Source organism: Vanacampus margaritifer, chromosome 4 (assembly GCF_051991255.1).
Source record: "Vanacampus margaritifer isolate UIUO_Vmar chromosome 4, RoL_Vmar_1.0, whole genome shotgun sequence".
In the NCBI taxonomy this organism is placed as follows: domain Eukaryota; kingdom Metazoa; phylum Chordata; class Actinopteri; order Syngnathiformes; family Syngnathidae; genus Vanacampus; species Vanacampus margaritifer.
Genome location: NC_135435.1, coordinates 25869553 through 25895438, shown reverse-complemented (window position 1 = coordinate 25895438; position 25886 = coordinate 25869553). Strand labels below are relative to the sequence as shown.

The 25886-nt window shown below is 39.6% G+C and overlaps 1 long non-coding RNA gene across 1 annotated transcript in view; it reads left to right on the top strand.

Annotated features, from left to right (window-relative positions):
* Positions 1-7132: 7132 nt before the first annotated feature.
* Positions 7133-25886, top strand: part of LOC144050661 (uncharacterized) — a 39858-nt gene continuing 21104 nt past the window's right edge. The window contains exon 1 of the long non-coding RNA XR_013293897.1: positions 7133-7337. This is a non-coding gene — a long non-coding RNA (uncharacterized LOC144050661). The remainder of the gene's footprint in view (positions 7338-25886) is intronic.

Genomic DNA, 25886 nt, shown 5'->3' with positions numbered 1-25886 from the left:
GTGTATACAAAATAAAGCACATAACATATAGCTTAAATATACAGAGTAATCACACGCATAATATCACTGAATAATTAATATTTACACAACCCCTTGCGCAATAGCTTTTCTATATTTTACAGGCAAGGGGAATGTCAGTACAGCAATGAAGACGGTCGACCACAAGAGGGAGCCATTGTATTTCTGCTAGACTCAGAAATATTCTATGCTTGGGGTACCTGTTCTCTGCCATTATTAACCCTGGATATATTTTTGAAGAATTCTTAATGGTGTTGATGGTTGTTGTTGATATCAACAACTACACAAAAATAGAAAATGTATCTAAAGCTTATCACGTGTACGCATATGTAACCTTTCAAATGTGGTTATGAAATTGATATTGCATTCCTCAATATGAAAGGAGTATATGAACAGGAAAAAAAAAGTTGAATGACTGATTATTCATTTTCTTAAAATGCTGATTCCTTCGTAATTCCAGACCAAATTGTAGCCCTAAAGGACTGCCCTTTGTATCATTTTAGTGATGAATGAAAACAAATACCCTGTTTGAGTGTGCGAGAACGTCCTCTGGTTGCGGCAGTGCTGAGGTCATATCCATTGGGATGTGTGGACAGGATGAGGAATAGAGGCCCACTTTCTGAGTTAGATAAATACCTCCATTCTCCTTACAAGAGCATGCACAGGGGACAACACAAAGACCAAAATCAGCAATACATAAGCATCAATAATTAAGCAGTCAACACACACAGTGGGGAGGTGAGGGTCTGCCTGGCTGGGTGGGATGTTGCACACTTGGCCTCTGAAGTCATCCTTAAATGCTTTCTTAGAGGTTTGGCAAAAGAGCAACCGTTATTATTATTATTTTTTTAATGAATGTCATAAATGCCACATCAGTTCTTAACTTTAATAGTCTTAATAAATGCAATATTACCTACATGTCCCTCCTCTCCTCTGCTACCTGATATTAATTTCTGCTACTTTTTAGTTTCCTTACTCAGTGTTGGCAAAATATGATGCCAGCAATACACTTTTGATACATGCACATGTCGATATTGGTCTTTTTTAAATTTTATTATTAACTCATTTAATCTTTGGTCACCTGTAACTGCAGCTGACATTCACAACTTTGGGCCTTGGGGTGTCTTGTAGTCTGTTTCCACACAGACTCTGGGTTAAGAGGATGTCTCCTTATGTATCTTCCATTATAGCCCTTAATAGGCCACCAACGTTAAACCTAATTCCATCCAAGGAATAGAGTTGAAAATGAGTATGTGCTTCACAACGGACTTGTTGTCCACAATGTGTAATTTATCATCACGCCACAAGGGGGAGGGTTAGAGCTGACCAAGTGGAGCGTCAAAACATCTAAACGTGAGCAATTAAAGCAAACAAGGACAAAAAATGGATTGTTTACAGAAATGTGATCTTCAGGTGATATCCCTGGGAAAATAAGAACTCAATATGAGGGTGAAATGTAGAAAATAAAAGAAAAAAGACAGTGTGCAGTTGTTCCCTGCGTGGCCTTTTTGGTGTGTCGCTCAGCAGTGTATTTCCATTCATGGGGATTGGAGAGCACAGTGACCTAAGGGAGACCCTGTAATTATCCTCCGTGTCTGTGACAGGCCAGGATAATCAGTCTCACTGGGAATACTAGCACAGATCTGTGGCCGAATGCATCAGAAAGACCCAATCCTCAATGAAGCACACTCATTGCTATCACCAGTGCTCTCTGCACAGTTTTTGGACACAGTAGGTCAGAGAGTGTGTCGAAAACCCTCACTTACACTTTATTTTAGCTCAGTTCAATTTTTTTGAATGTTTGAGTTCCAATAGATTATCATTTCTACTAAGCATGATACAGTAAGTCGCAGGCTATTTAAATGGACAAAATGTGCCACACAACTAAAAAAGAAATGAATATTTAAAAAAGAAGAAGAAGAAGAAACAGGTAGCAGACCCCCAAGCCGATTAGTGCATGAATGTATTTGAGGGAGAAACAGGAAAGTGATATTTGATAGCAAAGTTTGCCTTTGTTGCACATTTACTTGAGCTGTGTACTCAAAAAATGTGCTCAATGACAAATAGGCAGCCAGTGAACTACGTGTCATACTACATTGATTGTTTAGTGTGTAGAAAAGTAAAGGTTAACATGCACATTTTAGCTTTGAAGTACACTAACACATACACAACAGGATGTGCTCACACAAACACAATGGATCAACACCTCATCAATTTTTCAACGAGGCTTCAGAAAGAAGGCAGTGATTTGGCATGAGCCACAAATACACACAGCCGCAAAACACACACACACATACATTCACAGAAATCAGACATGAAAATACTTTTCAGCATCAATTAATGTCAACCAAAAATACACAAACACTCACCGAGGAGGAGAAGGTCCTAGCAAATGTGGCTTGTGATCAAAGTTTGCACGCAGATAACAACAAGAATGTTTTCACTTGCCGAAATTGCTGATTTTCAAGATATGAGCAACACGGCCACACAAATGAGCGGTGCCGCGTTCCCCAAAGGGAGCCGGGAATCAATTAGCGCACTCTAAGTGGCAGAGGATTGGCTAGTCGTGGGTGCTAACATGTCAGACATGCATTGTCGCACCATCATCATTTGATTTGTACAGAATCAAGCCCTAATTTTATCACATTGGACTGCAGGTACAACAGAAAGTGTATTCACAGGGGTTTTGTCGCCGTGGAGCTGCGACGTCCCTCCGGTAATGAAGGAGAAGGGAGAGCTTTAATGTAGTTGGCCATTGGTGCCCCCTGCGCTGCTAACCATGCGCACCGATGGAGGCTCTGACACTTTGATTGACAGCTGACATGAGTGAGTGTGGAGTTGCCAGTCAATCCCGACCAGAAAAGGATCCCCAGTGTGAATGTCTTCCTATCAAAGGGGAACTTCAGAGTTTTTTCCCTTATGTAGCCGGGTGCCCTCTCCGCATCCTATCAACACCGCCTGCTCAAGAGCTGCAACTTCAACACATTCTTTGCAAAGTTTGGGAGGAAAAGAAATGGATGTCCTGCAGCTTTATGTCTCGCTGCAGCTACTGCTGAGTTATTAGACAACCCCAAGTTGGGAAAGTGTATGTGACAGGGAGCCTTCACTTCTGATGGAGACTCACAAAATCATCTCATGCCATGATGCAATCTTTTCTAGTATGTGTGCATACTGTATGTGTGACGTAAGAACATATTTTGTCGCAGGCAGAGACATTTTCAAATGACCAATTGCGCACACATAAACAATTTGCAGATCTCACGTTGTTTAGAGGTTTTTAAAAGAATCGTTTTAAACTATCTTGTGAGATATGCTGCTACTTGTGAAAAAGGTCTATAAGTCAATTCACGTATGCGTCCATCACATCAAAACCGTTGAACCGCGGCATCAAAGCGCAAGACAGACTGAAAAATGATTGGTATTATTGTTTTGTTCAATAATGCCATTGATAGATTCAACATTCCTTTGAACAAATGCTACAAACTAAAAGAGAATTGCATTCAGGAGAGCTCAGACCTCTGTAAAAGTTGAACTGTCAACAAAAGTAGAAAAAAAAATCTTACAGTGCCGTATTTATTTGTTGATCCACCAAATTAAAGCCAATTTTAGTTCCTGTTGCAACAGAATGTACAGTGCCAAGTCTTGATGCGATATTCTGTAAATGCTTAAAATGACAATACAAGTAAAGAAAAAACACCCCTACAAGTCAATGACATAAACTTCAATTTGTTGATGGGCCTCATCAGTTGACCAAACTTGTTGAGAGAGAAAGAGAAAATAAGTTCCTCTAAGAGAAGTGCAAAAACAATCAACGCTATTATTTACTTTATTTTTTATTTTATTTGTTTTTCTCTCTATGTTAGTTAAAAGGAAACTGTTAATAGAAAGGAAGAAAGAAAGAAAGATTTACTTTGTAAATCTGCTTTGAAGTATATATTTTTGTATGATGCTACAAATCAACAAATATAGATATTAAAAACAATACCTCTCACCTTCGTGCTTTTTTTGACTATTGTAAAAATAATAATAAAAAATAAAATGCTTAAACACTGGCAGCAGAATATGAACACAGCTCCAACACAGTTGTTCATTTTCAAACACAACAACCCATAATTGAACACACGTTTCCAGTGATGGAAGGTCCGTGGGACTTGTTGGAGAGACCGAGAGCCATACAGAGCAAATCTATTGGAGGTAATGGAACAGGCATGTGATGATCTACCTTTGGAGTCATTTTAAGGCTGGGTTCGGTCCGTTGCCTGACAAGGGAGAATATTGCCTGTGACGATTTTGCTACAGTTGACTTATTTTTGGGTCATCTTCTGTTGTTCTTCATTCTCACTCATGTGAACACTGACAGCTCCTGCAAAAACTCGACTTTACTTTGTTAACATTATTGCACTTTTCCTTTGCTTTATGGCCCTTAGGAACATAAAATGTGTCTGAGTTAAGGTTTTGGCATTTGTGTCAGGACTTCATACAGTGTCATCACCAGCGGAAGACACTGCAGACCTTGGCGCGATTTATGGCAGAGGATGAATAAATAAGGTCAGTAAATGTTTCATAGTAGACACAAATGCTAAAATAATACAGAGACTTTTAACCATTGGAGAGCAGCAGTGTTGCAAAACCAGGATCAGAACCTATGCAGCAGACATAATGAAACAATCATAGTTAATGCAATTGTATAATTCTATAATAGTCATATTACAGACAATTGTCTTAAGCCTCGTTTCCACCGCCGGTATCTACTCTACTCTACTCTACGCTACTCTGCAAAAGCCCCGTTTCCACCAACAATTCTACCCGGCTCTACTCTACTCGCTTTTTCTGGTATTGCTCCTATGCGGTTCTAAAAAAAAAAAAGTAGCCCAGTTCCAAAGTGCGACGTCATTATTTTGGAGGCCAATGATTGGTTCGAGACATGTCGTCATCAATGTCAAACAGATTAATGCTTGGACTTTTGTGGAGGTTGAAGAGGAATCTAGAATTTTGTCCTCTTTGCGTGTTCCAAAAATGAAGATAGATTTAATGTAAGAAAAATACACCTTTGCAAAAAAGATTTTTAATCAATCAGAGATCTCTGGACAGATAACAGCCTCTATCATCACTTAAACATCGTGGGATTCAGAGCGTCAAATGTGCTTCTTCCGGGTGGCGGACGGCTTTTATTGTTTAAGGACCTCCTCTCTTTTATTTGTAGACAAACCATATCTGTGAGTACTTTTCCAGAGCAGATGGCGTAAACAAGGTCAGATTTGGGTGTGTGTTCGGGACTGAATATGTTGCATAGTTGAAGGTTCTATTTTTCCCCATAACAAAATCTCACAAACAAGTTGAACCAAATTTACGGTGGCCGTGACTGATGAAGAAAGTAAAGAGTGTGTGTGTGTGTTATTTCAAAGCAAATTTTGTTTTCAAGACCGAAATGTGCGTGTACAAAATAAAACAAGGAATTTTGGACCAATCAATGTGTACCAGCCTAAGGTCAGACCATACCGAGATCAACACCTTCTGCTCTACTAAGGACACAAAACATTTCGACAAGGTTAATATAAAGAATTGGGATGTTCATAGTGTGTAACAATGGTTAATAAAATAAAATGAAGAATTAAAAATGCTACAATATCTAACAAGGTGCAAACCTTTTTAACATTAAATGCAGTCTTCTGGTTGCTACAATATTCATTCGATGTCTCCTGGCTGAAATAAACCGGCACAAACCAAGAACCGGGTACGCGCTCTCCAATGTTTTTACCTGTGTGTGCAGTGCACGCTAGCTGCGGCCGCTTTAGCATGACATCACTGGCGGGTTGAGGAGGGGGTCCCGGGTGGTGGCCATGGCAGTGGAGAAGCACTGCTTTTTGGTGTAGTGCCAAGAAGAGCAGAGCAGAGTAGAGTACAGTAGGGTAGATACCGTCGGTGGAAACGAGGCTTTTGTGTTGCTTCCAGATATGGCTTTCATAATTAATTGCTCTCACGCACACAACAGGAAGCCAAGGCAGCCAATCACAGTGTGGATGTTAAAGGCCAACAGGAGCTACAGGTGCACCTGACTGAGAAGGATTTCTGTTATATGTGTTACTAGTGCTGCACTTGTAGACCTCCAATTGTTTCCCCACTGTTTTTATTTAAACACTAAAAACATCAACTTTAAAGAGCTGAATATGTTCCACTTTTTTTCTGTGGCTACAGAGTGATGCGCTTGTCATCAAAAAGGCACCGACAAAAACACTGCGCCGTAAATGATTTCCTTTTTTTTCTTTTCTAACTATGCACCGTGCACTTTTCATAAGAGGCACTGGGATTTTCAAGTGGCGTCTTTATGCAGCTGCATGGGCTTCTTTTCTATTTCAAAGGGAGGAGCAGCAGCCGTATCAGTCAGCACTTGTAGGGTCCATTGCTGCAGCTTCAGAAGGGCAAATTTACAAAGCAAGCTGTTTCTCTCGCTTTTTCGCTCTCTCACTTAACAACTCTCCCCTTTCTCTGCTCTCGTTCTCCTCCGCTTTTGCAAAGTAAACAAACATCATTTGGAGTGATTCCTCGCAATCCGTCCCTGTGCTTGTGTAGTGTGCTTGAGCCCGGTTGCCTGGTTGAGCTTGTCAGAAGAGCTTCTTTCATCCCGGCGCCGCGCGTGGCGTTCAAGGCCTTCTCCTCCTCGCAGCCATCTCGCCTCTTCATCTGTCAATCGCAGCAGCTTGGAAAAACTAAAGCCCCCGATGCCTTTATTTCAGGAGGTGCCTGATCAATATCATCAATCCGTCTACTTTACCCCGCCTGCACCCCCCGATGCCACACACACACACACACACACACACACACACACACACTTTCTCTTCATCCTCCTCCCTCATTCTCTCTCTTTACTCCCCCTCACCGCTTCTCTACCCACCCTTCTCTCTCTCTCTCCCTCTCTCCCGACTGCTGCAGCTGTATCCATTTCCTCCTGGCAAAAAGGGACTTTATGAATAAATGATACTGAATTGCTGAAGGTTCAGATACTAAATAATGAATTTCACCACCAAAAACACAACAACTTCTCCAATCATAAAATAGCTCTCTCCTTCCATATTGATTGTGCTTGTGCAACCAGATGCAGAGAGCACAGTCTGCATCCGTGCAAGGTGGGAGACCATACGGGGGCAAAATGTATAAAATGAAGGGCAGCGAGACGCTTTTTAGCGCTAGCTCTTTGATAAGGTAACAGCTGGGAGCATATGGCGGCTGCAATTTCTCTGGGCTCGACTCTAAGGTCTGGTCTGAGGGAGGCGCGGGAGAGAAGAAAAAAAGTGAAAACTTTCCTTCACGGGACATGTAAAGTAAGTGCGGTCATCTATTCTGTGCTAAGGCAACGGGCGATTGTTCACGCGGATATGGGGGAGAGCTGTGAGCGTTGTGTGGTTATACGCGCGCGCGCGTGCGTGTGCGTGTGTGTTTGTGTGTGCGTGTGTGCGTGTGTGTTTGTGTGTGCGTGTGTGTGTGTGTTGGAGCTGGCTCGAAGGCGAATGAGTATTATCTGGCTGGTGAGGCCATGTTTTTTTCCTCTCAGGTCAGACTGGTTGAGTTGCAGCTCTGCAATGCTGAAATTAAGATTTTGATTAGTCATCTCATTTTTTGTGTGTCCTGCAATAATAATAGTAATAGTAATAATAATAATATAGGGTGAGCAAAACAGCTCACATGGGCACAAGCATGGAAACAGGAATGTGTCTCAGGGGTAATGACATTATTGAATGAGAGCTTTCGGAATATTGCATTTCATTCTTTTCTTTGCATGTGTTCAGATTCCTGCACTAAATGCTAGGAGGAAAATTATTTAAGAAAAGTGTGTGTGTGTGTGTGTGTGTGTGTAAAAGGCAGTACTACATCGTGTATACTCTAAGAACATTTATATATATATATATATATTAAACAAAATTACTTGTGTTTTATTGTAATGTAATGAAATGAATAACATGTTGAGACATTTCTATTTCAAAATGAACAAAATATTTTATTAAATTATAAGGGCGGATTCTGTTTTTCACATTTTTTTTTTTTTATCTTTGGATTCATCATTACCCCTTTTCCCATCATTGTTATTTCTTATTATTTCCCACTGATTTATCTCACATAACCTATGTATTATTCAGTCAATTGCCTATGCTGGTATGGTATACTGCATGGAGTCACATGGTAATGCAGCCAGTCATTGTGCTAAGGGATAAATAATTGATATCTCAATGAATATGCAAATGAGAAGGAGAGAGGCAGAGGAGAGAGCCTTGCTGCTCGTGTGTAGCTCAACAAAAGGCCCGTGTGATTTCCGTGGTCCAATTAAGAAATATTACAGCCACCATGTTGAGACTGCAACCGTTTAGAGTTGTTTTGGGTCCCGTATTCATGCAGTTTGGTGCTGTGCTTTTGGGAAAGCCTTTGAAGTAATTGTGTTATATATTTCCCTCGGTAGGATTTTTATTTGTACATGTTTAACTCAATAGACTATAATTCAATGAAGGTTGGGGATTCATTTTAATGAAGTTGGGCTCCATTAGTATGTAACAGATGGATATTGTATTCACAAATGTACAATTCATTTCAATAGCATGTGCGGTCATCAATAATATATCACAATGTATGGTGTTAAGTTTAAATGTAGGACGTTTATTTTACATCCTCTTCTGTCTTTCTGTCACCATCTGGTTTTATACTTTGCACATTTCATAACACATTCCCTGCCTTGCATTAGCTTTATAACTAACAAACTCAGCACCGAGAGCGTAACAACCTTTCAGTGCAAAACTCGGAGAGAAAAATTAAAATTTGATGCTGATCAAGTAGGCCGAGAGCCAGAGATGACAGGTGCTTTCTACTCTACTTACCCCCGTCTCTTTGCATTTGGTATCACCACTCTGCTTCAACACAAACTTACCCTTTTTGGCCTCTTCAAGTGGAACTTGCCTATCAGTTATTTCATGTTTTTGGAGCATTTAGGATCTGGACCAGATGAGTAGGATGGTGATGGCAAAAACTGAAACTTTGAGACTTTGAAACTTCTTGTGGAAAAACGTGTTTTTAAATATATTGTCATCCTGATCATACAAGATTTAGTCTCAATTTACAAGGGGAAATTATCATCACGTAATTCCATTTAATTAATATCCTGCTTGTTAACCCAGCATCACTCCATGTGGGCTTGCTTCTTTCTCCGGAACAGACAATGACTAATAATTTGTTATTGATGCGGAAATTTCATTATTTTATAAAATATGTAACATCCTAAAGAACAAGTTGATGAAATTGCTATGTAGCCAAGACTGCTCTTCTAATAGACTTACTTTACTTGCTCCTCATACATGCGTATGTGTGGATCTGGAACTTTCTCAGCATCTTAGCATCTGTTCGTGATTAAGAGGTTGCATTGAATTCATACGTTTCAGATTCATTTTTTTTATTCAGTTTCTGGTTCGCTAATTTTTTATTTGTGTAATTTGTTGCAACTGTTATTACAGATGTCATTCGGAATTTTTTTTTACAAAGTAAATTGTGTAGAGTAAATTTGACTATTTAGAGAGGGACCAAATACACTCAGTTTTAGAGTACCGGTAGGCTAAGATTTTCACTAGGAAAAGAGTCAAATTAAAAAATTTAAAACAAAAATAAAAGTCACTCAATTGTTGAGGAATAAACTCACGACCTTCAGCTTGGGAGACTGCCACACTACCACCTGAGCTATGCCCCTCCTACTGTTTGCTTATCTCCAAGAGACCAAAGACATCGTTTTTGGTTTTTGAGGAAGAGTCCATGGAATCATGGAATAATCTGCAGCTAACACGGGCAATATACTAACTGAAAGCAGGAGCTGCGTGGCACAGGGAGTAGATTGGCTGTCTCCCAAGCTGAAAGTTGTGATTTTGTTCCTCCACCCTTGAGTCACTTTTATTTTTCCCAATTATTTATTTTACTCAAATGTAAATATTACTCTAAAACTGAGTCTTTTTGGTCCCACTCTAAATAGTCAAATTTATTTTCTACAGAATTTACTGTGTATCTAAGAAATTATGTGAGTGACTCACTGTGGTAACCCCTGACGTTATTTTTATTTTTATTTTTATTTTTGTTTTTATTTTTATTTTTATTTTTATTTTTATTTTTATTTTTATTTTTATTTTTATTTTTATTTTTATCATCATCATCATCATCATAGCTAATAGCAGTGCCATCATTTGATGGAGCAATTGATTAAAGAATAAATTGTGATTGGCATGAGTCAAGTCTCTTCTCACAATTCGAATAGACTCAGATTTTTTTTTTTTTACTTTCCCCTTAAGAAGTTCAAAGGCAAGATTCAAATTAACCAGATTGCTTGTGTCGTCCCTCTACTGCCTTCTTGCATGCTAGCTGGGGACTGCTATGATATTCTGTGTACATATTAAAACGCATTGTAGTCTTCAAAAATGTGCACATAATTCTTACATAAATGTGTATTTGTATTTAAAATTTCTTTACAAAAGGATTTATTTTGATCAAGATTCACAATTTAAAAATTACAACGTGAATGTCTCCAAATCGGATCCACAATCTCTATAATAAATTCTTTATTTCTCATCATCTTCAAATTATGGGGTTAATCCCCTTACACACTCCACACCACACACACTCTCATATCATCCCTGGGGGAGCAAGCTCTCAGACAGGAGTCACAAGGTTGAGTTGATCATTATGGAGGTCCTTGACGAAGGCTTTACACGATCTCGCGATCCCTAACATGGCCCTCCTCCATTCCCCAGTGAGCAAACGTGGAAACAAAACATGAGTGTGTGTGCGTGTTGCAGGAGGGGGAAGTGAAGTCGAGCGTTGGAGGCTAATTACCTCAATCAAGTCTCACCTGCACATTGTTCTTCTAACTGTGGCCCGATGTAACTTTAACAATGTTAGGATCAATGTCCTGTATGGTTCTGCAATCTACGACTGTCTCTATCACCTCTTGGCTTGCTGATTTGTGCCGGCTGCATATCAGACCAGCAGCAGCTTTGGAAGATGGAGCTCCTCTGCATTTTACAGCCATTTTAAATCTTTGTACCCTTCTTCATGGGCAAGAACCAAATATATTCTTCCATTCTGCCCGCCGACTGAATTATTAGGGGCATCCGTATCTGTAGCGCATTGCCACGGGTTCCAGACGGTATCTGCTTTCATTATTAGTGTCAGCTCAATTATAGCTCACACCCAACTGTTTCTCAACATTTAATAGCGCCAATCGACAGGGATGGTTGATGAGCCGGCTCCTGCGCATGAACATTTGCTAGCACACACCACCCATAATTTCAGCGGTGCGCATTCGTACCTCCCGCCCATGCCTTTGCATTCCGTCATCTTGCTAATGCACGCGGCTGGGAGGAAGCACAGGGCTTATAATGGAGGCCATGTTCTTAGTGGCGATGAGCAGCTGATGCAGCCTGGCCCATTTTCATCAAATATTAATAGCATGGAAAAATACACGCGGACTGAGCCTGCGTCCGCAGCTAAACTGAAGAGGTTGGGGGAAAGAGCAATGGGGAGAAAGTGCAGAGAGTGTGTTTAGAAGTACTGTCTGATGGCCATAATTAGGGCTCCCCAATTAAAAATTCAAAAGCCCCAGTTTATTTGAGCGCATGAATCTTCCACTGGCTGCGGCATTTATTTCCCTTTTACAAAGTATTTTATTTTACAACGTCAATTGCACGGAGCTGTTGTGTCTCTCTTCACTACTTTCCTCTGTCTCTCGTTTTCACTCACTGCCTTTCAGCCATTAAAAGGAAAAAGCACAAATATAGACGTATCACATAATGGAGATGCAAACAATGAAGACGCATGCGGCACAAATGTATTTGTTGGGGTTTGAAACAAATGAAAATAAAAAGATATTATGATGTACACGAAAGCATTCACAGGAGCCATTTTTTTCCCATGCTGGTTACTAAGGTTTGACAGGCCGCAACCAAAATTATCTAGCACAGCAAGCTTCTATTGCTCCATTATAAGGCAATTGGGATGACACAGTGCAACTTAAGGCATGCAAGAAAGAAGGAAAAACAGCAGCATTGAAACAATTGCTTCACCATAGTAGAAGAAATCAAAAGAATGAGGTGACCATGTCTTCCTTAATTTTTTTGCTCACAATAAACGCCTTTTACGCACCCTTTCACCATTATCTACTGTACTTTCACCCATTTCCCCTCTCTTTTCCATCTCCTTTCTCCTCCATCTCCTCGATGCACACACAAACCGATGTGAACACGACACACCACGGAGTCGTCTATTCTTCTTTTGAATAACACCTCTTTTATTAGGTTGGGTCTTTTCTCCCTTGCCTGCTTTAAACAGAAAGGGGAGATGGGATTCTAAAGAGCTGCCAGGGGCTCAGTTTGCACAGCGCTTTGATGTCACGGAGATGCTGCGAGTGCAAACAACCCGCGCAAGTCGCAAAGACACCTCCACATACGGAATGGAGGCATCAGGACCCCAATCGTTCTAAAATTCATTTGACCACAGCCCAATGGAGGTTTATGGCAAAACTGCTCCACATTATCAGCTTTTGTAATGTAATTCTTTATGGTTAATATACTAGTTTATTTGGAATCTTTTTAACCTGAATAATATTCATCCATCCATCCATTTTCTATACCGCTTATAAACTTTAGCCAATAAATCGGTTAAAGTAATCTTATTAATTTACCAACCGTTTTGAAGCTCAGAGCTACTTCTTGGGTAGGCTACCCATTTATATGAAGGCCTACCAGTTTGATGCTCAAATGAATCTTTAGTAATGTTATTAATTAATTTATGTGAAAACACTGATCATGTTGATAATTTCCTGTAAGAATTTTGAAGCAGATAAATATCAATACGAAGCCCCTTTTTTATCAATCTCTGCCAGTGTTCACATTTTCAATGGATCACGACAGAGCTTCACCATCCTTAGGAAATCACAATCTCCCATTACAGGTGAGCTATGTTTAGAACAGGACAACAGGCTACTTATGTGGTCCCGCCCATCACATGACCCATGAAATTGTTACTGTTGTGCTACTGCTAACAGTGGCTGACTAGCATTTGTTAATCTATAATTTTGCTTACACTAATAGATACAGTAGTTGTGTTAACAATCGTAGCTTTTATATATTAACCAAATCTATGTATCTTTTAAAAGCTGAGCCCATTTAGACTTACCTCCGCTCATCAATGATACAAGAGCGCTTAAGTGGCTTGCCAATCAGAATTATCAACAGTTGTCATATAAAAAAACAAATTGATGACTTTCCACCAAGATGCAGACGTTTCTCTCACAGCGATAGACATTCAAAGGCAAAGCAAAGAGAACTAAAGTACCTTGCTAAAATTACTAAAAATGTGAAGTATTCAACCTGGATTTTAAAAGCATTTATATATAGGGCTGAATTCATTTCTCTTAGCAACTTATTAGATTTGCCTGCAGCATAACAGCCAAATGCTGCTTCACCATGTTTGGTTTAGATTTGTTTTGTTTTTTTTAGCTTGATGTAACTTATACTTAATATTTATTTATGTCATTCCGGTTTGAGTTTATATTAATGTAGTACTACAGTACTACATTACTACTATATTTGTGATGCGGAGATATGGGGTCGGGTGCAGGCGCCAGATAAAACTTCACTTAACACTCCAATTTGGTCAGGGGCAGCCATGATGCTAAAATGTAGTTATTAATGTTACTCGAGTAGAAAAAAATGATTGAAATGCTTCATTTCCCTTCCTGTTGAAAATATGATAGCTTACTGAAGTTGTAATATTCCACATGAAATCACTTCATGACGCTTGATACTCTATTGTTGTTTTCTTTTATAGCAGGTGATCTATTATCCATATTTAGTGGTCTAATATATACCACCCTCTATTATCACACAGGGACATTAGCACGTTAACTTCCTTTGCCCCGTTTAAATGAGCTTTGGTCAAAAGGCTGAGAACAATATTATTAAAATGGCTCTTTCAGTCCCCCCCCCCAAAGATACACATTCATTCTCTAGTGTTATCTTGATTTTAGTTACGCAGATTATATTTATCTTCTCAAAGAGAGGTCAAGAACCCCGGGAAATTGAGAGAATAATCAGAAGTGGGTTCATGTCTTCATTATGTCCAAATGAGGTTGGGTGAGATTGGACAAATACGACACAAGCACATTGGGTGCTTCATATTCATGACCCCATTAAAACGCTCTGGACTCATTTGTAGAGTAAATTTGATCAGCTTTAGCTGAGCCGATGGTGCTGATAAGTGTTATTTGTGACCAGACGAAAAGAAAAGACTGCTCGGAAATGTCTGAGGGGAGTCGACGAGCGTTCAACCAACCTTGACTAACAAGCATATGTTAATTATGGAGGAGATCACAGGCGGGTCACCCAGCACTCTGCCACCAAAATTGAGGAAGATGCAACACTGGAGGGCATTTCAGGGCTTGGGGATGAGTACAACACCGCCAAAGTCCATATGCGTCCTTACCCTCGCTCGCTCCCTTCCTCTCTTTTGCGGCCTCCTCCTGTTCAGCATTGCCCTTCAGCAACCAACTTTTATCATGTGTTTCTGCTCTTATGTTTTTGTGCCATCTGCCTTCTTTATAATCCCAATGTCATATAAAATCACAGGGAGGGGTTCTCAGTTCTCATGTTACTGCTCTTTTTTCATGTCTTATAACATTTGGTTGCATCTCTTTTCTGACGAATTGATTATTTATTTCCCCTAAATCTTACCAAGACAATTTTGCAAATTCTGTGCCTCAAACTTCGTGGCAATGTTTGGGTAGGCTCTTCTTATGTTTCAGGGCTCAAAGTCTATAAGGGCATGTGCAGTGTGGTAAAGTGTGAAACCGCTCGAACACCTTTGGGATGAACTAGAACATGTTGAGCCAGGCCTCTTCTCGGGCACAACATTAGTGACCTGTGACTTCACAAATCCTTTTGAATAAATGAGCAAAAATGTCCACAAACACACTCCAGCAGTAGAAAGTCTTCAGGGAAAAGTGGAACCAGTTTTACATGCAATTTATTTTAACACTCCCTGAGTCTTAATATTTCTGCACATCGTACTTTAGTTCTTTAAGCAGCCCTCCTCAATGATCCCAAGTATCTGCCATTTACTGTCTATCTTTCCTTACATCATTGTGGTCTTTTTGTGATCTGTTGTTGTTGTCAAAAATGGAGACCCAAGGCCTCTCCCCTCAGGTCTTGCCCCAGAGTACATTGATTCAGCTCCACACCTAATTACCGCATATAATCTATTCATTTTACCAGCACCAAAGAGAGCAGCAGCTGTCACACTCGCCACTTGGGCACTGGCAAGTGGGTGTGGCTTGACGATTGGGGAGGGTGGGGCCTGTGTCCGCCCTGTGGAGAAGCTAATTATTAAAACATGGACAACATGTAACAAACTCAAATAGTGAGAATGTGGTCCGAGTTTGTATTTGGTGCAGGCATTCAGAATGATGATGGTGATTTTTGTAAAAACAGCTCTAATAAAATCAGTGCAGAAACAAGAGATTTCGAAAGTCTATCTGTCCCCCTGTTTGAGTTATACCGAGTGAGTGTCAAAGTCAAAAGTCAGCGGGAAAAACACACCCAGAGAAATGCACCTTTCAAGCCGCCCAGGGATAATCAGCAGTTGTTTGTTTAATCTGCTTAATCTGTTGGTGAGCACCACTGGGCGTGCCTAATTAGCAAAATTAATTTGTTAAGACATTAGCATCATTAGACACGGCCAAGTGAAGCTGCACTGTCTCATGCAAATGGGGCAGACTGCGTTACCTCAATTAGACCATTCTTTGATATGGGCCTCTTTTTTTTGTTCCTCCTCTGTCCCTTCGCTTTCCTTTCATCTTTTCCTTTTCTCCTCATTATCACACTCATATTCCGCTAATTGTGACATACTGCTTTTGTGTGACGGCAAATATGCTCATGGAGGGGGGAGGGAAGTAACACTGAAACTGATCATATCCACCAAAAATTAAGGGTGGGGGGGGGGGGTTTCAATTAGGAATGACTCTGTGGCGTACGCATTACCTCTATGGCTGCTCTCATCAGTACTCTGTGTGGCATGTGTGTGTGTGTTTGTGTGTTAGCTCGGTCACGTCTTATCGTGTGTTGCTCGGGTAATTAGTTTCATGGATGTTGCACCCCTCTCAAGCCTGTTTAAGGGTTAATGAGGCCCCAGCAGCTTCTCAGCATGGGCTGGGGGCGGGTGGGGGGGGTTGCTGCATGCGGTTCGGGCTACGCGCAGGACTAGCTTCAATAAGAACCCACCCATAGGACTTCACTTTGAAGTGTCAGAGGTCCCCCCCTTGTTCCGGGTGGCTCCTCTTTCATTTGTCTGAGTGGCAGCATAAAATATAGATGAGCTGCCAGACAACACAATCCAAGCGAGCTTCTCCCCTAAAAAGCACTCGCTCACGTCACGCTTCACGCCGCCACCACCCCTGCCATTATTCACAGATTAACCGACGCCTCCCCCCATCACCCGATAATGACCTCTCTTCCTCCTAGTCTACATTTGCAGGGTGACAGTAAAATTAGACACACTGAGCTTAATTGGCGATTACTTCGCCTCCCAGTAACAATTAATGAGCCCAACACCACCAGAAGGTGCGAGTTCATTCAAGTTATTACATAAGATAACGCAGCCGTGAAGTTTACGGTGTGTATCTGCTGGTTTTGCCCCGAGGAGAGCTTTTGTAATGAGCGCTAATGCAATAGAGGTGCGAGTGATCTGAACTGCAGCCTTGAAGATTTGTAGTTGCTCGCTCCATTGTGGACGCACACTATTTCATCCCGCCGGGTCCCAGTGGGATGTCCGACGGTCCATTTAAGGGTCGGCTCTTGTGGGAAGTTCAGCTGTGCCCACAAACTACAAAAGGCATTTTGCTATTTGCTAAGTTTTAAGTGTGACAGCTGGTGAAAGGAATGACTGGCATTACAACCAGATTAAAAATCGAGCTTTATTTGGTTGAACCTCCTGAGACCTATACTTTAGTTTGTTGTGCTTTGTGGCAGCTTTTAAAATGCTCCTTGCCATTTGGAATCAGCACACTGTTTTGGCCTAAAATTAAAACTGTACCCTTCGACATTGTAGTTCTTTTAAAAAAAAAATATCATCATCATTTGGGGACAATTAGCCCTGCTGTAATAATATTACCATGTATGACACAAATGCAAATCTTATCTTATTATCTTATTCTTGAGATCGTCAACATTTAATATTCATTTGTGTGAAAGTCATTTTATTGTCAACATTGCATCTCATAATTTGATGACCCAAAGTAGACTGCGCTCAGTGTAAAAACTCATTTTTGTGTTGAGGCAAGTGTTTGTAAAATTGGTAGACGCGCTAACCTCACTGAGTCTTCCGGCTAGCGCAGCGCATCTTGCAATTTAGCGACAAAAAAGTAGACTTAAATTACGCACCCTCTGACCACACATAAAAATTGTGGTCAGGGGGGTAGGGGGGCATAGTGTCACACATAAATGCACAATCGAGGCTGCTAGTTGGTCTCTGATTGCCCACGTCACACGTATGGGCAATTGGCCATCTATGTAATCCATAAGGGGAGATCGTTTACTTGTATAAACGCATTTTGCGCACGCCAATCGCATCTCCTAGAACACAGCAAGTCAGTTTCTGCTTCCACAATGGTACTGTGTGTAAATTGCATTTGTGCGCGTCTACCGCCCTGATTTTAATGCGAATGAGGAGAGGCGCTTCGATTGGCCGGGAGTCGGCTGCATTCCATCCTACAACAATAACTCCCCCTTACGCCCAACCTGTGCAAAGTCTAGGAAAATACCAAAAGAAAGAAAACTCCACCCATGCACACAGTTAGGCATGTGATCCACAACTGTTGAAATAGAACTTTTGCGCCACGATGCAGGCTTTCAAATAGACTTCTGAAGCCCAAGAATCCTAAACCTTTGCATCTTGCCAAATACAGCACAGCTAAGCTGATTCCAGCACAAGTCCTTCATGCCAACTGATTTGGCTTTAGTGGAACTTACTGTTAGAACGGGCAAGCTCCCGTGACTGCAATTATACTAACTTGCTGACGAGCAGACTTCCAGCATTGTTTATGTCCATCATTTGTGGGTGCTGCCCTTGGCGTGCCATGTCCTAGCTCAGCCTCATTATGTGCATAATGCTCAACACACTAAAGTTTTCCGCCCACTTTTCTTCACACATTAGGGCTCACTCTCATTATCACTATCACCATTTTTCCAAAAATATTTTTTCCAATGAACTCCAGTTACAAACGCAACTGTTTTTATTTTCCATTGGAAGATTAACATGTGACAAAAATACAAATTTTTACAACCATATGTCACTTTGACAACCTGCTGACAATAAAACACAAATATTGGTAAGTCGTAACATTTTCAAGTTCCCCCAAAAAATTACAAGCGATATCCAGTCCTTTTTAGCTCTAACCCCTCTCATAAGCAAACATCAAGTGCATTAAGTAAATCTTCCAAATGTCATTGTAGCTGTTCACATCATATTTCATCTCTTATTCTTAAAGTGAATCTTGCCCACGCAGTCCCCTGATGTTAATGTTTGTGCTTGTCTCGATTTCCAAGGTGCCCATCAATCAATAGAAAGTTGGAGAAGAGCATTAATATGGCCTCATGATGACAAAATGCATTAGAGTTGGAAGATGCCACGTTTCATTACACACTACAGGGACCTCTAATTTCATTCCAGTCCACTTTGTGGGAAACGACAAAATGTTATTACGTTCAGCGGGTGTATCAAACATTACATAGCCGCTATTTATTTTCTCTTTATTTGCTCGAGCTGCACAGGCGCATCTGCAGGTAATTCTTTTAAGGTCGGGAGAGTCTCTGCGTGTCATAAATCATCGTTTTCCCTTCCTATCTCCGGGGAATGCCGAAATCCGCCAACTTTAAATGGTTTCTCTTGCACCAATTCAACTTTACTCCACTAACTCTTTTCAACTTTTTCATCCCAATTGTTCATTTTGTTTGTTTTATTTGTCACCCATTTGACATTTGACCTCTTACTTCATGTTTGCTTCAGATGTGGAAACTGATTGTAGAGGTTGTTGACAAGGTCAAGTGTTGATGATTGGGTGTGTTTTTCTTACTCGTCTTAATAAAAATCCGGCTATAATTTTTTTGCAATTTAAATACTTATCTTGTTGAGACAATTTAGTCTTTTACACAGAAGTGTTCTGAGTTCTGTCTGTTTCGATGTGAGATATATGTTGACTTAAAATACTTTTGACAAATGCAGCCAGCAATTGGGCTGTGATTAAAAACAAGATAACAGTTTTAGGTCCTTTACTGAACTTTAAGGAGCAAATAAAAGATGGAATGAGGATTGATGAGGAGAATTACAAACCAGTGGCAGCCGGGAAGTGGAAATTTTCATCTGAAATGTATTACATCTGGACTAGAGCTTCTTCGAGGTTGATCAGATTGCTTTTCCTAATCATTTGCGCTGTGCATATGTTTGATCTCCATGATGAACAGATGATTAGTTTTTCATGAAACCGTTCAAGCAAAACGCAATGGCGAGACACTGTTGATTTAGCTGTTTGAGAAGCAGACGCCCCCCTCCTGTCTGCTACACGCAAGCCTGAGCAGGAGCCCACATGGGAGTAGGGACGGGTCGCGAGGGGTCAAGTCTATGGGTAATGATATATCACCTGCCATATATTTAAGGTTTTGCTAATTCTCCTGTCAATTACGATCGTTGCTTTGCCCTGTTGGCCCTGGAAGCAATGAGGCAACATAGTCAATTTAAAAAAAGATTTTTGGCAAGGAAGTGACACCTTGCACGTGTTACACAACTGAAATGCAGGTAAGAAAACTGACAATGACATTTTCTGTCATCAAAGAAATATATACTTAAGTAAGATCACATTTATTTGAGTCTAACTAACGACTATGTGTCACTTAAGCTGACGTAATAGAAACGTTACACATTATGATTGAATTATTTCAAGCCAATTGGCCATTGTTCGTTTCACTAAGATGCACACTGCAGAGAACAAATCTTCCATTCCAGATATATTTCATAATTTCACAAACACATTGAGAAAGCTTAATACTATGAATATTGAGTTGAGGCTACAGTGATCTGAAGCCACATGACTCCACAGTCAAGCTTAGTTTAGCTTATGTCAGAAGGAGAAATGATGACGAACGACGAACAACGTGAAAGTGGCTGAATCAGCTAAGACATTTTCAACTATTCTGTTGCTCACTATGACAGAGATCTCGACATGCCACCATAATGGGATGGCAGCTCCTGTGAGCACGGCGATAAAAAGAAGGTGAAACGGTTCATTTCATCAGAGCGTTAAGAACCACAGGGGGCTCCGCTCTTCAACATTAACTTTGTTCTGCTTGGTTAAAGTCAAGGGGAGGGGGAGAATGGCGCTATGTTGATGTTGAGCTCCTTTGCAAAAATAATGTACAGTCGCACCTATTGCTACATTTAGTACACCTTTGCCATCCTTAACCACTTGATTGTGACTTATCTTTGAAGTCAAATTACCGGTAGCGATAAAAAAAAAAAGAAAAGAAAAGAAGATACATTTAAATTGGACGAGTCATGATCAGGATGTGTTGAAAGAACTTCTCCACCTGTTTCATATTAACATATAACATTAGGAATTCAAACGTTTTCTCGCAATACACCCACAAAGGTACTGCAAAAAATGCTAAGGTGGATGCTATGAAGATTTTGCTACAAATATTTGTATCAATATTTATATGGATTGTACTGGTGAATAAATGAATGAATGAATGAATGGTTTCACTCACAAAAATATTTCAAGTCTCACTTACATAACAAATTCCCATTTACTTTTTCAGATAATTTCCTTACAAACCTACCAAATAAAACTTAACTTTATGTATTTAGTATTAATAAAGTATAAATTACTTTTTTAAATATTTAAAAAGAAGAATTTTTTTAAAAGGCTGCATTCATCCCATAAACAAAAAAATGGACATAAGTGTTTTTCACGTATATTTATCATATAGGTAACCTGATTATTATGTAATTCAAACAATATACTTTATGTGTATCAAATCAATACTCTTATTATTATTAATTTTGTGTATTATTTAATACATAAAACCTGAGTATTATGCATTGCAAATAAATTGGCTTTATTCGATTAATGAATATGTATCATATAAGGTTTAATTGGTAGGTAGGTGTTAAAATTATCGTTTTTTAAAAAGTAAATGGGAATTTGTCATGCAAAGAAAATTACATAAATCTTAAGTTAGTCTTGAAATATTTCTGCGAGTGTTATTTCGACTCCATACATAGCACAGAAAAGAAAACACAAACATTCTTTCGAACAAGTCAACTAATAACTGAAAAACAAATATGCTGATGAAATATGCCCATAAAGAGTTGAGTACTCTTGAGTACTGGTATCGGTCTTACAATAAGTGGTACATCCCTAGTTGAAATTAAAAAAAAAAAAAATCATCTTGTTATAGCTCCTGATTTATTGTTATCCGCAAACAAAACAGTATGCACTGTTTATATAAATAGTCTTGAGTTGTGATGTTTTATCTTTTTGTTGTCTCCAGATGGCAGTTTTCATAGCAACTAGTGCCAAGATGAGTAAGAAAACTAACAAGCGGCTGTCAGTTCTCAGCCATCATCCTCTTGACAGGCCACTGTTGTGGACTTTTCCTCTCATCTTTCCTCTTTCTCACCTCACAGTCATCTGAGGGAGCATTTCTGAATGTGTGTGTGTGTGTGTGTATTGTGCGTGAGTCAGAAACTCAACATGAACTTGTCTCAGGTGAAGGCCTTGGATCACCCTGGCCTGTTCAGTCCAGACCTGACAGCGAAGCTGAACTAATCAATATCTCCGTGCAGTCAAAGGTGGGTTCTGCCAGGAGGCCGCAGGGGTGCACTAATTGATGGAAACTCACTGCCGGCTAGCTTCATGCCCTGCGGCGTTGGAAGACAGCAAGCTAGGGCCTTCCTCTGCAGTGGAAGGGGAAAGAAAGGACAGCGAGGGCCCAGAAATATGAGTGTTTAATGTTTGACACACTGCTCTGTTTACATTAATGGCACTACAGGGATTTACATATGTGGGACATGCAGTGAGCTTTGTGACACACCTTGGCCTGTAGTCGTTTTTTTTTAATTTGCCATTTTCATCTCATTTGGAATGCTTTTTGTCACACATATCCACTAATATTTGGGTTCACGGGTGTTGTGTGGTTAACAGTCCTATCGATTCAAATAATGTAGCTCCAAACCCATCACATATTGTTATTAATGTCATTCACAAAAATGTATTGTGCATCATCATGATCATTTTTAATGTACAAATATAGAAAGAGTCAAACTCAAGTAAAAACTATAAGCTTGGTAGCTGGGGATGCATTAACTAATTATTTTTTACTGTGTTTCAGTATTTACAAAACATACAGACTTTGTTATCTAGCAATAGACTACGATAGATTACAAATATTTTGGTCTAGTACACAACCTAACCCTTTTAGGAATATTGTTTGTAAGTAAAAATCACACCGATTAGCAGCAATATATGAAGTAAACTACAATTGTCAAATGACTGGCCTTCCCTTTTGTACTGCAATATCGAAATGGACCCCGGAAGGACAAAAATAAAGGACATTTTTGCTACCATTATACTTACCCCGGTAGCTTGTTAGTTTTATAAACGCAAAATGTGATTTAGTTAGTTTTCTTTGTTTCTTTTTTATTTATTTCTTAATTTCCTTTGATTTTATTAACTATAATTACCTCGGGCCTTGTTGACTTTATCTGAAGTTGGTGGTTATTTAGCAGTGTTACTGAAAGAGCGACTGTATCTATGATTTATTTACAGTAGTCTCGCTAATCACAACAACAACAAAAACAAGGGTTTGTTTGTTAATTCATAGAAGGGGAGCCTCTTGGAAAACTCCCACTCTCAGTCGTCTTAGAGCATCAGAGTGAGTTTCCGAACGCACCCATCAAGTGCAGTGACCAAACCCTTAAGAAACACAAAAAGTATCTAACAGGGATGTAAAGAAAGGCAGAGAGAGAGAGAGAGAGCCTTGTTTAGTTGTTACAGCGATAATCACTAGATTGTGACTCTGACCTAGCCAAGCCAGTTATGTGATACACAATTTACAGTATATGATTTTCCCTTTTTTCTTTGTTTCGCTTTCTTTCTTTGGAATGATAATTCAAGGGATGCAGGAATAAAGCATATCCCCCAAGAAATAAAAGATGATTGGACACAAAGCCCAGTGACTTGCTTCTTGTTAAGAATATATTGTTATCGTGGAGTCTAAGTGTGCCATGATAATTGCCATCAATAATTGAGTAAGGGGAAATGGCAGAGAGAGCTGCATTCAGGGTTTGCAAAATGTTCCTGGGAGAGGCTCAGATGGACAGTCTGGCCAGCTCACTAATTCGCCTCCGTTTTAATGTGGCACTGAAGATTAGCTTTACGACTCCACTCGCCTTGCTTGGCCTGGGAGCTCAAACAAACACGAAAATATCCTGTTATTGCCACTTGATCAGTTGCTTTGAGCTACATGGCATTGTTTGCATAACGCTTTAAAACTATCGTTACTTTATATTATATTGTTGAAAAATCTCATTTGCATAATCACAACTATTTCCCAATGAAGATTGGTGTTGGGTTGGGCCATCAACAACAAAAAACATAGCCGAGTCAAGCAATAGTTGCATGTTTTTTTCCCCCTCTGGCTTGTGCTCTGTATACAGTATGTATTATGCTGACAGACATGTTTTCAGAAATCTTGATTCTGAGGTAACATTGATGCAGAACTAGCTAGGGGGCTTGAGTTTGTAGAAGAGTGAGATTGTCTCTAAAATAGGCCACGGAGCTGTTGTAATCCAAACACAAAATCACTGTAAAAGGATTTTTGGCCTTATTGCTGAAATATTTGTAACGAGTCAATTGAAAGGCATCTCAATTTTGGGAGCACAATAATTTGTTGAAAGTTAGTATGGGACCGTACAGCCACTGCCGTGTAGTGGTTCACGCAACTGACATCCACCAGTTGCCATGGGATTCTCACATGTCTGTGTCACTTTTTTGTTAATTAAATAAAATAGTATTTTTTTAATGTCTTTTTTTGTAATGAAAATTAACTGAAACTACATTTTGTGTTCATAAAACAAACTGAAACTAATTTTTAATTAAAGTGAAATTGTCATTTTCTTTGTCAATTAATATCATCCATGAGCGTTCAGGTTTAATTTCACATTATCTATTATTTACATTTATTTCAGTATTTCTGTTAGGGCCTTAGTTGGAATTGTAGCTGAATTGAACTTTATTACATAATACATTGTGACTTCTTTTTTTTATCTTGCACTCAATCAATACTCCATATAATAAAAATTAAAAAAAAAAACTAATGCTAAAAGTAATAGACACTCAACTAAAACAGATCATTTTCTAAAAGTTAAAACTAATAAATACTAACAAACTTGTTCTAAAAACTAATTAAACTAACTTTTTTGTCAAAACAAAATAAAAACTAAGTATAAGGAAAAATAACCCTGCTTTGTGGTTAACGATTGGATGGAGAGTGCCATTTTGATTCAGTGGGTGGACGACATACGCTGGCAAGAGGTTTGTTTATTTATTCACTGTACCAAGGCAGGGATAGTTTGTCTTAACCCAAATGTACAGTATGTGGCCACTGGAGTTAAGATTTGTACTCTATAGGCAGAGGAAACTCATATATGTTTTCTTCAATCTTTAATAGGCCGTGTTTCCTTGTCGTGTTGCGCGTGAGCCCTTTCTTCATCCCTCAAAGATCCGGGTGTAAATATTTCATCAACCGTGTGTCTGTTTCTTGTTCATGAGCTGTCTCAATTCACTAAGGCCTATTCTTACTCTCGCACTATTCATTGGACATTAGAAGAGAGCAAGCTGAGCAGCAGAGCTTGGCACAAGGAGGAAGGCAAAGTGATTGCCCGCCTTCATTAAACGAGGCAGATCCTGTATAAATCAAACTAATTATTGAGCCACTAAAGTATTGAACCCTTGGTGAGGAAATGAAATGATCAGAGGCAGGTCACAGCTCAACGAAGAGCAAGTTAATGAAAATATTAATTACCTGATGATATACTGAGTATCTGGTGCTACCTCCTCTCAGACCTATCTACCACCGCAGAGAGCATTTGTTTTAATTGAGTATAATAAGATGGTTAGATCAGCCTGAGTCACTTGATTTGAGTGGGTAATTGACCAATAAAGGTCTATGATAGCCAATTATAATTACTTAGCAATGCGTCTGCTTGACTGACATAAAACATTACGGTTAGTCTTCTCATCAGTACCTTGGAAATCCTAACTTAAAAGTCAAACTAGTTACTGGCGTGACTTCGATTCACATGACAGATTCAAGATTCAAGTTCCCTTAGTGCCTCATAGACGCTCCTGTAATCTTGCATTATAATGCAAAGTATGCTATTAATGTCAATTTTCACCCCTTTGATCGATTCCCTCTGTTTTTATTTTTAATTATTCAGTGTGTGTTTTTTCACCTTACCTTCCTCTCTATTCCTCCACTACTCTTCATCACTTGTCTTGCTATTCAATATAGGAGTCAATCATGATAATTGTGTGTAAGAACAGTTGTCTGGGCAACAGAGATTTGAGGAGAGAAATTTGCTGAACTTGATGATACGCTTTGGATTTGGTCTTAAATTGTGCTCACCCCTTCACTGCCAGCCAATTTAGAGCATTCGGACTATTTCAAGACCTAGTGATTACATATGCACCAAATCTAGCAAAAGAAAAAATAGACACGCTTTTCACCAGGGAAAATGTTTTT